The 14,457-nt window shown below is 39.5% G+C and overlaps 2 long non-coding RNA genes across 10 annotated transcripts in view; one reads left to right on the top strand and one right to left on the bottom strand.

Moving 5' to 3' along the window:
- Positions 1-14,457, top strand: part of LOC101790713 (uncharacterized) — a 36,567-nt gene that overhangs the window by 10,646 nt on the left and 11,464 nt on the right. For 6 of the 9 annotated variants that reach the window (XR_011805852.1, XR_011805850.1, XR_011805849.1 and 3 more), the window contains 9 exons: positions 180-406; positions 4,684-4,768; positions 6,194-6,528; positions 7,318-7,461; positions 7,963-8,326; positions 9,301-9,429; positions 11,395-11,501; positions 13,242-13,332; positions 13,624-13,693. This is a non-coding gene — a long non-coding RNA (uncharacterized lncRNA). Of the gene's footprint in view, positions 1-179; positions 407-4,683; positions 4,769-5,945; positions 6,529-7,317; positions 7,462-7,962; positions 8,327-9,300; positions 9,430-11,394; positions 11,502-13,241; positions 13,333-13,623; positions 13,694-14,457 lie in introns of all 9 variants that reach the window. The other 3 variants (XR_011805846.1, XR_011805847.1, XR_011805848.1) reach the window with 3 other exon arrangements.
- On the bottom strand, positions 290-6,318 carry LOC106014614 (uncharacterized). The gene is made up of 4 exons (XR_001186057.5): positions 6,178-6,318; positions 4,085-4,231; positions 929-3,225; positions 290-422 (listed from the first exon to the last, which is right to left on the bottom strand). It is a non-coding gene; the product is annotated as an uncharacterized lncRNA (long non-coding RNA).

The raw sequence follows: 14,457 nt of genomic DNA on the forward strand, positions 1-14,457 counted from the left end.
TGGTTTCTATATCGACTCATTTCAGAATATTAACGGCCCGTTGTAACTCACAGATAACACCGGGAGAGGGAAGAAGGTGTGGGGGAAGAGGTTATGCATACTAAGGTGGAAATTTAATGAATACCATTAGGGGCTGTGTCTGTTTAATGAACTTTTCCTCCTGACTGTATTTCTCCCAGCTCTCAGAGACAATTAGCTCGAAAAGAGCCTTCAGACGAGCTGATTTTTGAAGGAAAGTGCTCCACGTACCAGCCTCCAGCAGCTCGTGGAAAAGGAACAACCAAATTGTGTTTATTTAGCACCTGGCACAACAAAGCTATCCCTGGGCAGTCGACACCAACATGTTCTGAAATGTCTCCAGTCTCAGCACGCTTCATCCAACGCATCACGTAAAGGAAAGAATGGAGTAAGTGCCTCCTACACTGCAAAAACAGGACCAAAAAAATTAAAAATCGCAGGGTTAAAAACAACAACCAGAATGCAATTATTTCTCTCATTCACATAAACACCAAGGAACTCCCTTCTGCACACAGAGAACAAATTACGAGGTTACTGAATCAGTGAAGCGTAACATTATTTGGAAGCAGGGCCATTCCGAGCTTGGGAGGGTCACAGGGGTAATTTTGGGGGCAACGTTTAGTGACTCGCAGAAATATTTGGTCGTTAGCTCAGGCTACTGGGCAGGAGAAATAAGGGAATGGCCTTTCTGCTCAATAACAGGGACGTTTTGATGATGTGTGCTCAGCACTGATTAGCTTCTAATACTAGCAACAGTTAAAATCCTGGTGAAATACAAGTACAATGACATTTTTTTTTCCGTTTTGGAAAGATTTTAGCTTTGTGCTGTTACGACAGATGGCTATTTTAATTCTCCAGCGATAGTTCAGCTGGGTTAAATTTGTTTACGCTGCGATATTCTGTACCATACCTACAATTAACGTGGCAGCAACATCTCAGAGTATCGGTCGTGGATCAGGACCAAAAGGGCCGAGCCCTCTGAACACCCAAACAAATGTTTGCAGCCTAAATATAGGAGCCAGCAGATGGAGAGAGGCAGTCAGGAAATCACAAGGAAAGCACGAGACAACACAAACACTGCTGAGCTCAACACACCAGTAGCCTGAGCAGCATTATTTTACTTTAGTGGCTTGTTTCATTCATTCAATATTTAAATAAGTTGTTAGGATTTCTCTTGCTGTCTTGTTTTCCAGTATTAAGTGGATTTATATGTCCTCCTCAGACTTTCTGAGAAAGAAAGTGGCCATACACTGAGGGAGTCACCCTGAAGTTGATGGAAATGATTTGGGACAGCAGGTGGGGATTTTCTTCTATAGACCTGAAGGATTTAGGAAGCATTCCGTCCTATTCTCTCCTACTATTTTGTCTATTTTTCACTTCTGAAAAATATTTACGGCCCCAAATGGAAGCGTTTCACATTTATCCTGCCCTAAAGCTTTTTCTGTAACTGCTGCCACGTAACGCCAAGGCAGAAGAGAGGCTGGAGCCCATGAGCTGCGGCTGAGGACTTCTCCAAAGAGATTGAACCTGACTTTCTGGCACGCTGCCCTACCTTTTTGTACAAGAAGCAGAGTCTTTCAGGGCACAAAAGGATATAAAGCGAGTGTTTAAGGTAAAAATCAAACCACTGGGCTAACACCACAATTTCCTGTTCTTTCGAGAAAAAAACTAAAAAATATTGTTTCATCTCACATCGTTCCCTTTTTTAGACCTCTAGCTTTAGCCATATTTTGTTTTCAATTTCAATGTTATGTCATTTTTAAAGAGATGTGTGTACACTTCATTGCATCTTAGTTATTTTTCCCAGCTGATTCTTCCTTTCTTCCTCCCAGCTGACATTCAGATGCACACAGATTGTAATAATGCTTTGTTATCACTCATTAATCAGCAGGTCAGACCCAACAGCCTGTTTTTCTTGGGCTTAGTCCTCCTGTAAGAAGCAATAACAGCGATGCAGATCTTCTGTCAAGTTATTACCGTAGGAATAAACAAGAATAAATACACTTGGGATGTCAGAGATGGTCTTTCAGTGTCTAAACTGGACACATTTATTTAAATATCGTGAATGATTTAGCTTTCTCTAAAGAAGAAATTAATTGAAAAGTCTATTTCTTATAATAGAAAATGACTACTTAACTGTTTCCTCTCTTACTATAAGCTGTTACCATGCTTTCTTGGTTCTTCTTTTGCTTTTTTTGGAACATTTCCGAAGGAATTTTGCTCCAACACAAAACCTTTTCACCTTTGGTGTACACAGGATCCTTAATAGGTTTCAAACTAAGGCCCTAAGACTACAGCAGGAGATTGACCAAGCCATCAGGGAATTTTCCTCATGAATTTCATCACAAGTTCAGGTACTAAACTGAGATCATAACACAAGGAGAGCCAGGAGATACGAAAGGACTGTAAAAGCAGGAGGCAGCTCCAGGGATCCATCGAGATGCAATGGAAATGGGGCATGGAAGGACATTTTCCACCCACAGATGCACTTTCCAGGCTAGTAAAGAAGCTCTTTACAAAAGTGCCTGGTAATTCTGGGCTGCAATCTGGCTTCCTGAGCATCTCTGAAAGTCAAAAGATTCCCTCCAGTCTCTGAAAAACAGGTCCCAGGTGAGCTATCTCAAGGTCACTAACTAAAATCACCGCTATCTCTTGGCTGATCCATGTTTCCTGCTTCACTTTTCATTACCCTTCACCCTTTTCTCATCCATTCTCTTTTTTTTAAACTTTCTTTCTATTCATCATTATCTACTCCAACATCTTTTACTCAGTCTTGAGCCTTTCCCTAGGACAGGAACCCAGATGATTGCAATGGGAAATCAGCTCTTCAAACTTCTTTGTGCTTGTTGAGATGTGAAATGACACATTTTTTCCTACCCTTGCTCGCATTATGTCACTGCTAGAAGATATTTGACATTACCCTGGTGCATCACTATTAAAAATCCTTTACATTACCTCTAAACCACCTCAACACTTCTTAGGTGAAGAGAAGGAAATAACTGCAGCATCTCGCAGTCTTTGGTCGTTTAATTCGTGATGAATTTTGGCATTTTAACGGCAGGCAGCCGAATTCCAGACAGAACAGAAATGGAAATGGCGAAGGGCCGTGGCTCCTGCTTAATGAGGTCGTGAATTTTCCTTCTCCAAAATGTTTGCTTAGTAATTTCATTAAAGGAAAATAAAGGAACTTCAGACTTTGACTAACATCTGGCAACGAGAGAGAGGAGAAAAAAAAAGCAGAATTCATTAGTGGCTAGCACTGATTAGTACTTATAAATAATTTGTGCCTCCCCAAACAAATCCAGCATTTCCTGCCTGAAGATCTTAGGCACTCAAAGACGGATTTAATTTACACCTTCATTTAAAGCTAGCCACAAGATGCGAAAATAACAGTTACACAGCCTAACCTGGGTATTGCCACCATCAATTTGTATACAACCCTAATATAAACAAAAAAGCCCCACTCTTTCATTAAAAAAAATGAATAAAATAAATTTCCCTTTAGTCAATGCAAGCTTTCTTTATTTTTTTTTTTATTATTTTTATTTTTTAGGAATCTGAAATAGGAAAACTGTTTTTTTCCCCTTTTTTTCATTTTTTCTTTTCTGAATCTTAGAACCACTCAGATTTTATGTTTTGATACCACAGACAGGAGTAATGCACTCACTGTGGCCCAGACAATCAGTCATCACGAGCTATTCTTTGTTTCATTCAAAGGCTCCTATCAACTACTGCACCCTCTTGCAGCGAGCATTACATAAGTCCCCTTATTATTTGCCAAGGAATTGCAACAAGCAAGGTACTCAGCTAATTAGACATTTCTCCCTTTTGCTTTTGACATTTCCATCAACTTGAAAATTTGCAGACTAGATTACTGAGAGAATTTTAAATGAATACTGGAGTGATTAAGCAGGGAAGATGAATACTAATGCATCTCAAACTGGGTTAGCACCGTAATGAATTTAACATATCTGGTTTTAAAGTGGACTAATTAACAATTAAGTCTCAAGTGAAACTTATTTATATCTGTGTTTAAAAAAAAAAATAAAATACCCCAGCCCCCCACCTGCTTAGTTTGGGAGAGGAAAACTTCTCAGCATGCTGCTTGGCAGGATGCAGCTCCTGCAGATTTTCACCTTCTCAGATATTTCTCCTTCCAAGGTATCCACAGGGATGCACAAAGCCTTCCATGGCCCTTTTTCCCCAAGGTATCCTAAACAAGGGATGGTAAGAACATAATGACAGACAGCCTGTTACATGTGGCTTTTTTTTTTCCTTTATTCTTTTTTCCTTTTTTCTTTTTTTCTTCTTTTATTCATTTATTCCTTTTTTTTTTTTTTCTTTTTCTCTTCTCCAGCTGAAGTAGAACAGAAAGGGATGAGACTGCTACCCCCTTTGGGCTAAAACATCTCTGACAGGTGAAAATTGCAGCGTCCCAAAGGGGATTAGCGCAGCATTAACTTACTTGTCAAATACAAATGTCAGGTTAATTTTGTTCCTAGCTCGATATTCAGAAAATACACGCTTTTCTTCCAACACCTCTAGAAAGGTTCCTCTGTGCGTATTTTAATTACAGTGGAAATGGATCTAGCTGTATCCTGGAGTGCATGTGTGTCTATGAGGTCCTCTTAAATAAATATCTTCTATTCAACACCTTATTTACAGACTTGAAGGCTTGCAAGAACCACATCAGTTCCTAGCCTACCTGTTTAGAAAACACAGGCCTGAAAACTTCACCAACAAATTTTCTGTAAGTAGATAGAGTGCTGAAAACTTTGCAGGCACACTGCTGCTGCCTGGAAGCTAATGATAAGGGAAGAGGTAACATATCTCCCTAGCCCAAGCCCAGGAAAACCCTGAAATCAGTATAAATGATGGGTTAGAAAGGAAACAGAGTAAATACGTTGTAAATTTTCTATTTTTTTCAACGCTAAGATTGTGGTTTGGAGATGGGTGAAGGAATTTAGTTCAAATAAAATGCACCCAAGCCACTGCAGCTGGAATTTTACTGGGATTTGTGTGTAGATAAAGTCTTTTACAAATCACAGCTGCTTTCATTCTTTATGTGTGCATATAACCCCCTACAAATACTATCTCTGCGTAATATATATCATATATAAAAACCTAAACATTAAGGGCGATAAAGTACATTTAATTTACTACCTGAGCAGGAGAATATTTGGGGAGTAAAAAGAAAATTGTCAAAATGTCAGGAGAAAAGGAATGAAGGTAAAAGAGGAGAAAATGGGATCTTAGCCAAATGCTGGATGTTTTCTCGTGTTGCAAGTAAAGCAGAGGGATTTGGAGCTACCTAGTCTTCAGCTGATCTGAAAGGTATTTCCCACCTTTTAAATGCAGGTGTGCTGATTTGGATCAGATTTCTGTAATTTACCCTTTTCAGTCCTTCGTGGGACTGTTTTAATTATAAAATCACATAGTTCACTTCTGTAATAACCAGGCTTTCTTCCCTCAGCTAGCAACGTATTTCCTTTTTGTGTATCATCAAGGGTTTTGTCATTTCATTTTAAATTTCGTTTAATTAAACCAGCTCTATATGTCAATTTGCATATGTTCTTATATCTAAGAACAGGAATTATGTCAAGTTAGAAAGCAAATGTATTTACTTTCAGAGAATGCTTCCTCTGGCACTGCACATACCCCACATTACGTGTCAAAAATAAATATATCCAGGATATTCAGAATGGATTAATTGTGTCTTACGAGGCTACCATTTTATTTTTTTCCCCTTACGTGGGCTCACATCCTAATAAAAATCATTTGCCATCTTTAGTCAGATATTAAAAGTCATTTAAAATCAACTGAAAACCGCTTGACTTGTCAGGCACCTATAAATGAAGACAAATGATGCAGAGAAAAACCCCACAACTGCTCTGTTATCTGAAATGTTATGGAAGTATTATTTGCAGAAGTAATTAATGAAGATATGACAACTGCTGAAATCATTCTTCTTTGTTCAACTGCTCCAAAATAAAAAGAAACCACCTATTTGGAACTTCAACTGACTGGTGTGTGCGTGCAAAGACAAAGGGGAAGGAAAGGTGATAAATAGAAGGCTAGAGAAGGTTGGAAACATCCCAGCAAAGTGCCACCTGGACTAAATCCTGAAGCTGGGGCCGTAACTATTCAGATTATTAATACCATTATCCTTTTTCAGTCTTGTTTGCAGCCCAGGATTGCTCGTCGCTCAGGCCAGGAACATCTTCTTTGTGATCTGCAGCTCCTCACACCCAGGACATGCTCAAATCCTGCCAGTTATTTCTGCAGAACACCTCCTGGATCCTCGATCAAGCCATCTTCATCCTGTATCTCAATTACTGAAGCACCCTGCCTTTATTCAGGCCCTGTACAAAGAACATTTTCCCTCTCCATCACCTGAACAGTCAAAGCTCGTGATATTTTTCCTTCCTTAACCTGTGAAATGGGAAAATTGAGGAGGGAAAGGAGTTTTCCTGGGATGTAGTGGAGAGCAGTCATGCCCAGCATCAGCAGGTAAGTCAGGATGCACCACAGCTCCTGGTGCTATCAGCATCTCTGATAGCACTGGGCTGATTTATCTCCTCGCTGCAGGTGCAACCAATTCCTTGGTCTGGGGGCAGGAAGGAGCAGCCTGGAAATCACAGCACACATTTTTCTGCCATCTGCTGAAGCACTGGACATGGCCCATGCCCAAGATTGGTGTTTTATTTAATAATTTTCCTACTATGTGAGGACTTACCAGTCATTTCCACTGTCCTTTCTTCCTTTATTCATGTGGAAAGTTGCAACCATGTCTGGTTTTATAAATAAAAATTTATTTTCTTTCCTTTTTCTTTTCAATCTCCATCCTTGGACATACTCAAAATGATTTTCCCTAAGCAACCCCATCTAACTTTAAATTTGCCCCTGCTTGGGGTGTGTGGTCTGACACTAGGTGATCTTCAGAGGTCCTTCCAACAGAAAATATTATACAAAATATTGCATAATATTATATAATTTAATTTAAGATTCTCAACAAGAAGAAACATTTTCATGAATAGCAAATCAGGTTACATCAAAGAACTGGGGTGCCACACTTCTGTTTGATAAAATATTTGGGTATCAGATTTAAACTGTAATGCTCCAGGGCACATTTTTTAAAAATCCTGATCAATTTTAGTTCTTAACTGATAATATTTGGTAGGTCTTGGCCAGGCACTGGAGCTTGTCAGTGGATTTCTGCATGAGGAAAAGTGGTTTATGTGCTCAAAACTATATATAAATGTATATATATATATATTTTTTATTTTCATTTTTTTTCAGGGGCGAAATCTAGATTTTCCTCAAGGCTCCTGGATTCATTCTTCGGTTGCTATGACTGAAATGTGGGAATTAAGGCACATCCTTACAGCTGAACAAGACTGACATCATTAGGAGTTCAGACTTTGCTGCTGCTGGCAAAACAATGTACGTTTGATTTTAACTTCGTTCCAGCTATAATATTTGTAGACAAAGATTTTCAAAGAAACCTAAAAGTTAGGATCCTAAAATACACAGAATTCCATCAGAATTTTTACCTGGACTATTTTGAAAATCTCAGCTTAAAACATTGTTTTTTAAAACTGCCCTACACGGTTCCTTTGATAAATAATTAAAACGTAAAAAGTGTTCATTGTTTCAGAACCAAGGTTTCAAATTTGGATTTATAAAGGGGAGAACTTAGTGAAATGGCTCGTTCAACTTTCTGGCTCTGATTGCCTTTAGCACATGTCATTTCTGGGAATATTGTGCTTCTTAATGATGCATGCTAGCTGCTTTACCGTCCCAGACTTTAATTCTGGGGCAGCGCTCACATTTTCAACCGATTCAGCAGAAAAAAAATCTTCTTACTGTGGAATTTTCTCGGCCAAGTTGCCCGAAGGTCACCTTGGATATCGATTAAAGAGCTCTCTCCTCTTTTCATCTTAGGTCTTCGCTGGAATAATCGTGGCCCCTTGAAAAAAGAACCCTAAGGAAGATTCATGGAAAGAAAAAATTTGCTGTGAGCTTCTCCCCATCACTCCTGAACGGCAGATACCAAAAAGAACCTGTTCTTTCCCACTGGGAACCCTAAAGGGTGGCTCCAGAAGTTTTGGTGGAAAAAAATGACATTTCTCTATTCCTTTGCTCACCAAAACCTGACATTGGTCTGCGTTTAAGTGAGTGTGATGAAGAAATACCTATTAAATTGGAAAGGCTTCCTCCAGCCAGCTTGGAAATCCTGAACTGTTCGCTCACAGCTATTTCTATGACAATTATTTCCCTGCTGTCCACAGCCATAAATATGGATAAGGTCAGTAATCCAAGGACGTCGTAAATAATACTGAAATTCCTTGTTGGTGACACTCGATTCTTGCTGATTCACTGATTTTTTTGTGGCTCTTCGCTTTGGTTGTCTTATTTATGCCAAATTTGAGAAGTTTGGGGGCACTTGAGGCTATTAAGTGGAAATATGTTCTTGCAGAAAATAAGGATATTATGTCCATGCCATTTTGTCACATGGCAGTAGAACACCAAATCCATTAAGGACACTGATGATCTTATGGGTCTTTTGCAACCTAAATAATTCTCTGATCTTGTATGACACAGCAGCACGGAACAACTTCAAACATCAGTATGTAAGGTGACAAGCTCCTGTCTGCGGTGACATTTTTCTTAATGTACATCCAGAACGGAATGGGAACGTTGTTGAAACATTTTCAACATCCTCATTTAGCGAATAGCTGGAGGCAGATGAACCAGCTATTATCTGCCACTGAATGAATGCTGCAAGATGAAACAAAAATAGCCTGTCGGGGTTCCAGGCATACATTTCCTATTGTATTTGTGCTCAGCAACAGCAGAGAAAAACCACAGATGCCACGCTAGCATTTTGTAATCAGCTAATGGACATCAATAATATATAGCCATCAGAAACCTGTCTTGAATATGCCTGGGATATGCATAGGGAGGTAGAGCATCTCGTGTCTCAGTTCAGCAAGCATTCCTGGCCAAATCACCATTTCTGGATATCCTGTAGGGATGGAATTTGTTGTGGAGCTGAATTGGTTGATTTGTGATTTATCTATCATTATTTATCCATCATCATTTACCTTTTATCATTGACATTTTATCTTTTTTTTTGTGCCTTAGGAAAAAAAAAAAGGGGGACGTGTGGATGCAAACTGAAAGCCAGGGATTTTGCAGGGATTTTGTTTAAATGAGAAGGTAATTTCAAGCTCAACAGATTCTTTTTTTTTCTTTTCTTTTTTTCTTTTTTTCATACAGAGCTAATTGCCTGTAAACCATCAACATTTAAGAACTGCGTTTTCAGGACAGCTGGACCACTGGAAGATTTTGAAATATAACCGGAAGCAAAGCAGCTAAACTTGAGGAATCTCTGCACATAAATTGCGGGTATGTAGGGGAAGGGAATGCTTTTAATTAAAGCAGCTTGTGTAGTGTATTATTCGAACACACACAAACCATACACACATATACACTCTGCACAGATGCTATATGATATGATATGTCTCAATATTACATGTGTGGAAGGGATCCACAGGTGTCTTCGAGCCCACAGGACCACCCAAAAAGCTCTTCTTGGAGGCCAACAGGGATAAAGTGACAGGACCTGGCCCGCATGTGAGCAAGAGGGATGCTGACGGCGGTCTGAACATGCTTTTTAGTCTAATAAATCACATTTAGGAGCCTGTGCTTCTGAAAGATCAGATGCCATTAATTCTATGACATAATTTAAAGCAGGTTAAAGGGAAATTAAATTTCACTGAATAATGACGGTCGGTTCTTGCATAAAAGCAGCTTCATTTATGGACGGCGGATTAACTGCATTAAGGAATCAATCCTTAGTTGATTTGCCGTAGTTTTACCTTGTGTTCCTGTGTACCTTCATTTATATTAGCAAGTGGTAGCTGTCATCAGACCGGGCCGAGATGCAAATTCAGGGCGCTCAGAGGAAGCTTGGATTTTCAACTCAACCAAACACCAACCCTTCTGCTTCTGTCTCAGCCCTGCTTTTGCAGCAGCAAGTGAGCAGAGATCCATATTTCATTCTTCCCTCGTCCAAGCCAATTCGGTGTCTCCAGACCTGACTGGCATGCCAAGCAACCTCTGCTTCCCATCCCCAACAGCGCCAGCTAAAAGAATTCCCCAGTGCAAGGCTACCGCCGGTTTCTTGACCTAAATTCATTCAATCCTCCTCCGTGTGCCACCCCAGAAGGTCACAGTTTGTATTGGCAGAGGACATATTGTATATATTCAAAAGGAGGCTGGGATCACAGAAAAACCCCGGAGATTACAGAGGCTTTTCTACGTCCTGAACAAAGATTCAGCGGCGCACTCGCAGGAGGTTGGTACCTCGGTGGTCAGGGGACTGTAGCAAAATGCAGAACAATTTTTTTTTTAATATCACGACTGGAAGGGAACCAAATCAGACGTCTGGCTTTCAACAAGTACAAAAATAGCCTTGTTTAAAGTCTTTTCAATATTTAATTTATCCTTTTTTTTTTTTTCTTGTACCAGCTTCAGTTCTTCAGTTGGTATTAATGTGAAAATCCTTTATTCACTTCTATTTTCTCATGAGTTTGTTTTCTTGTTTGTTTTTTACCAGAGCCAGATTCTGTATTTATGTCATGATTTCAGAATAATCAGGAGGACTCGTTCCAGCTTTACACTAAATTACACCTAAATGTTAGCCAAGGGAGAAGAGATGCTTTGGGGTTTGTTCTCATTTTTTTTCACCTATAAAAGACCCTGTAACTCTTCATGTTTTTTTCTTTCATTTTGGTCTGCATCTTGCTCTGCAGATCTTGAAATCCCTTCCTCCTTTGCATAGTGCCTAGACAATATAATAAAAACTAATAAGCATCCACACGGATATTTAAGGCTTTCCCTGGTGAGCCATGACAGTTAGAGAAGTTTTATTTAAAAGAGAAAGAAACTAACAAAAACAGACTGCAGCTTTTTGAATACGTAGAATTAGTATTTTGTTTTTTACCTGGGTATATCACCTGATTTTGAATCATTTTTTAGCACCTAAAGCTTTCAGTACCTAAGAACATAAAGTACTAATTACCAATAATTGTATTTATAAGTACATAAAGCACCGGTTACCAATGGGCAGGTGTCTTTTTATTTTATTTTATGTAGACAGTTGGAAAGAAATAATTAGATTAAAACAATCCTTATCATTTCATTTACATGTGAACACCAAAAGCACCAGATGAAGATGGTTATTTGAGCCAAATGGGTGATACAGGTTTAATTCAGCTTGTTAATGGATTAATCCAGCTCCTTTTTAATCAGAAAGGCTTTCACCATTTCCCTCTCCAAAGCAGCTTTCCAACGGCAGGTTTATTGCAGGAGGAACCCATCAGTGGCAGGAAGGAACATGGCACCGAATTTATCAGAGATTTCAAGAGGAAAAAGTCTGCCCGTGATATTTTAATGGGACATACATGCAGCGATGGGTGAGTTTTAAAAAATTGAATTGATTTACTCCAAATTGAATCTCGTCCGCACCCAGATCTAAAAGCTTATCCACTCTACCTTGGACTTTGGTACAAACAAATGTCCTCTGAAACTTCTGGTTCACGAAGAGGTTTGGAGATGATTAACTTTTATTGGTATTGTTTTATCCTAACCAACCCTTCCGTCCCTAAATATTAATCTCAGAGCTTTTTATACGGTTGCTACTCAAGTGAATATTTCATTACAACGTCCCTTTAGCAACACAGAGAGGAACTGAGAGCCGAGCTCCCTCTTTGTGCCTAACCAACTCCTTCTGCAGCAGAATCTTATTAGCAAACCCCTCGAGGAGCAGCTCTTGTTTGTCTTGGGAAGAAAAACAAAGTTCTTGTACACTCAGCGATAACGCTTTAGTTACATGCCTCATTTTATGAAGGGCATTATCTCTAATACGTGTCATTTCGGGACGACTGGAATATTCATTTGGTTTGATGGTGATAAATGAGTTGTAGAAAGTGACAAAGGTTGGAGATTGCTTTGTTGATCTAACCACGTTCCAAATCCGCTGAACTAAGAAAAAAATAATCCATCCAGTTTGATGAGGAAATAAAAAGAGCATAACCTGATGAGTATCTAAATGGACTAAAATGAATTTACTGAACTAAACCAGCTCAAGTGTGCAGCTTAGGCAAGAGGCCACATAAAATGCGCGATGTTTTCATTGTGCTTTCTGCTCAATTATAAGATCTGGAAGCTAAATGGGACCAAAAATAAATAATCAAATGTTACAAATGCACGTCCAGTGGAAAAGAGAGGGACTTTTTGAGGACAAATATACCCAAACCACTGGGGATGATTTGATAGAAAGTTGTATCAGGGGGATAACTGTAGTAGATTTTGTTCAACCTAATATTTAATCAAGGCAAGAGGAGGACTGTGTGAGCAAGGAGCATCAAACAGGTTATCTACATCAAGAAAAAGGACAAAAAATGACGTGGTCCATTATTAGGGGGACAGGTCCATTAAACCTTAATAGTATGCGATGCTGCTGAGCAAATATTGGAGAATAAATGAACATAGGAAGACAAGTGGAAAAGAGGGCTTTGAAAAATGCAGCGTAGCTTTTCCGGGACAGAGAATCTAGAAAAGAAACAGCAGATTTGCTGTCAGTAAAAACTGAGTTATTCATTTTTTATTAATTTATTAATAATGTTTATTAATCTATTATTATTCTATATTTAATTTATTAAAGTGTTTGGCACAGTGCCACATAAAGACAGCTTTAGGAAAGCAGGAGAAGAATAAGAAATTTTGTGCTTTTCTTTATACAACAGCACTGAAATAGAAGGGAAACTTGGCAAAAACATCAGTGATTCATGATTTTGGTTTTGGTGGGCATCTATAATAAATTTAAATGTGAAGAATGAGGAAGAGTGGGCAAACTGTGCTGCTGGAACTGAATTCTCCCAGCAAGGACAGGTCTCAGTGCCACGTGCACACCGTAATGCTTTGTGACAGCAACATAAATGATGGTTGAACGCTGATTTTCCACTTTCAGTCAGCGAAATGATCACATTACAGTTATTATAACTAACTCCCATCATGATATTCTCATTGTTTGGCACCATCAGCTGTTGTCCATTAACGCTTCTAATGCTGGATAATTTGCCATTTTCCTAAGCAATCTCTTGAAGTCCTCAACAGTTGCTTACTCATCATCTCACGCTCTATCTGTTTTGCAGAAAGTTTGGAGGAAAGGGAGCTGTCTCAACCATGAAGCAACCAGATCGCTTCCTCAGCAGCCCACTTCACCCAATCCAAAGAAAAAAATGGGTGAGTATTCTTAATAATTAAAAAAAAATGACATTTCTTTAAACAATGTCACCAGTTTTATTATACTGAATTGGCATTCACAGTCAGTTAGCTACCTGCAGAAAGAAAATATCTTTAGTTTTAACTTAAATCTGCTTGCCTTGAGAAGGAGAGAGGCAGGACACGAGCCCGTTGGGTAACTAATGCTGAAGGTTTGCTGCAAGAATAAGTCTTGTGAAAAGCTTTTATCCATCTGCTTAGAGTCTAAGTCCACCCAATAAAAGCTATAGCTTCAGATTCTTCTGTATTTAGGAACTTGGCTGCTGGTGACGTGCTAAATTCAGGAGCCTAAGCCCCGTTATGCTCCTATGGCAAGCCCAAGGTCTGTATTCCTTGCACACCCACAGGTAAAATCCTTGTTGGTATTAAGTTTTTGCAGATGAATTTAATGCTTGATGGGCATATAGCAGGTAAGCATTAGGTGCCACGTCACATCATATTGCAGGGATTTTCCTTCCATCTGATTTCTTCAAGCAACCTGTCCATGAACTGAGATTCGAGAGCTAAAAGGCATGCTCAGCTGTCAGCTTTTAGCCTGGCTCCGTGCACATGTTGCTCCAACTCTCAATTATTTGCTAATCTGGAAGACCTACGAAGGAGGTGGATCTGACCTTTGAAAATAATCCTCTTAAACGGGACTGTGAAGACGGGATGTGAACTCGACTTCCTTGACCCGACTTCATCAGCGAACGCTGATTCATTGAAATTGAAGCGTTTTGCTGAAAATAGAGCAGTTTCGATGGAAATTTCCCTGATTCCCAGGCAGGAGCCTGGGGGAACTGGCTGCTTTTAGAGCAGCTCTGCTCTCCCTCACTCCAAGACACCCACACCTTGCAGGTAGATCCTTCCTGAGCAAACCAGCTTCAGTGGGAACTGCCCTTTAATTTTGCTAACCCTTTAATTTTGCTAACCCTTTCTCCGTATGGCTACTGCATGATTATTTTAACACTTTCTCTGTAGAGTCTCACCCCGGATTCTTCTAACAAACGCCCTGTAACTCGTGTGACCTTTCCTAGCGATACATCACCGGTGACTGTATTAATGATATTTTATCGGCAGGGAGAGATTTAGCATGGCAGGCTGTCT

This window comes from Anas platyrhynchos, chromosome Z, assembly GCF_047663525.1.
Source record: "Anas platyrhynchos isolate ZD024472 breed Pekin duck chromosome Z, IASCAAS_PekinDuck_T2T, whole genome shotgun sequence".
In the NCBI taxonomy this organism is placed as follows: Eukaryota; Metazoa; Chordata; class Aves; order Anseriformes; family Anatidae; genus Anas; species Anas platyrhynchos.